At 46.3% G+C, this 1,724-nt stretch overlaps 1 protein-coding gene across 1 annotated transcript in view; it reads left to right on the forward strand.

Annotated features, from left to right (window-relative positions):
* The first annotated feature begins 469 nt into the window (after window positions 1–469).
* nr4a3 (nuclear receptor subfamily 4, group A, member 3) overlaps window positions 470–1,724 on the forward strand; it is a 40,079-nt gene continuing 38,824 nt past the window's right edge. The window contains 1 exon segment of the mRNA XM_072692180.1: window positions 470–925. The gene's annotated coding sequence lies outside the window, so the exon portion shown is untranslated.

The raw sequence follows: 1,724 nt of genomic DNA on the forward strand, positions 1-1,724 counted from the left end.
TCAGCTTAAGTAGCGCAACCTTTAATTAAGGCTATTAAGGTTAGCTGCTCTAACTGTAATAATACTAATAGTCTATAAGTCTAAAATCTCTAAAAAAAATGAACTTTTCCACATCCAAACACTTTCTTGAAGCACATTTGACTGGCTAAATGAAACTACAGGTGGTTGCTAATGTCAAACCATTAGTCTCAGAGTTAGCAGCTCGGCCTACCGCGCCGTTTTCACACAACAACAGTCCAGGAGTCAGAAGATCAACCCCCCCCCCCCCCCCCCTCTCTCTCTCTCTCAGTACCTCTTTATCTGGCATAGACTGAGCGTATGTGTGTGTGTGTGTGTATGTGTGTATGTGTGTGTGTGTGTGTGTGTGTGTGTGTGTGTATACTGTACCGGCGAGCTGACCGGGGGTGCGCTGCGGAGCGCGAGCGCGCGCGCGCGCTCTACGTCACCTCTCCCATGGCGTCACATTGACGTAGCGCATACCAGGATCGCTATGTTAGAAGGCAGGCGGCGCATAAATGTGCTATTAGACTTGGAGCGGCTCTCAGCGCGGCACATAAACACACACACACACACACAGCCCGGGCGCAGAGTGCGAGCTGAGCGCGGCAAGGCTCCTCTCCGCTCCCGCACGGACTTACCGCACTCGCACAGAGAGTAAAAAAAGACCAGGGGAGAGACGGGAATCAGAGAGAGAACTGACCCTGTGCCCCTTTTACTGAATCCTCGTCAACTTTGGCGTCTGTAAGACCACCTCCATTCAAACTTGCCGACTGCCTTTTTTCTCTCTTACTCTCTCTCTCTCTCTCTCTCTCTCTCTCTCTCTCTCTCTCTCTCTCTCTCTCTTTGCAAACTTCTGTTGGATATGCACAGGGAATTACTAGGGCTGTAACATCACATGTAAAGACGGAACCGCCACAGCAATCAAGTAAGTCGGCACGTCTTTTATTATTATTATTATTATTATTATTTTATATTTTTTGTTTCTACATATTTTTGTATTTATTTCATATTTTATTTCTTTTTGTTATACACTACACTAAACACACGTGTGTGTGTGTGTGTGTGTGTGTGTGTGTGTGTGTGTGTGTGACTAACTGGATACTTGCTTCACTTGTTTCGTGCCCGTTATTTTGGTTATTTCGCGCTGGTAGCAACTTTGCCGTCCGCGTGCTCGTACCGGAGACCTGTTGAGCGCTCGAGCCGCACCAGCAGCGCGCGCGCGTGTGTCTGTATGTGTCCATGTGTGTGTATTGTATTCAAATGTGTGTCCATGTGTGTGTGTGTATATATGTATATGTGCCCATCTGTGTGTGTGTGTGTGTATATATGTATCTATGTGTGTGTCTCAGTATGTCTGTGTGTGTATGTCTGTGTGTGTGTGTGTGTGTGTGTATAGTTTGGATGCCGAACCGGTTCGCCACGCGGGCGGCTCTTGGTCGGAGCGTCGCGCGCTCTCCGGCTCCTTCTGGTTGTCATGGAAATAGACGGCGCTGAAAAAGAGACGCACGCGCCGTTTTTGTTCCCCCACTCGCTCTCTCATTATAATTATTATTGTTATCATTATTAATATTATTTGTGTCATTTGCATTAATATCATAACCAATCTAGTGCGCGTGCTCGTCTCCTTCTTTTGCTCTGTTGTTTTATTAGCCGCACGTGACGCAACTCCTTTATTCTTTTTCTTTTATTTTTGTTTTTGTGTTTTTTTTTTTCAAAACAACCCC

This window comes from Salminus brasiliensis, chromosome 1, assembly GCF_030463535.1.
Source record: "Salminus brasiliensis chromosome 1, fSalBra1.hap2, whole genome shotgun sequence".
Taxonomy (NCBI): domain Eukaryota; kingdom Metazoa; phylum Chordata; class Actinopteri; order Characiformes; family Bryconidae; genus Salminus; species Salminus brasiliensis.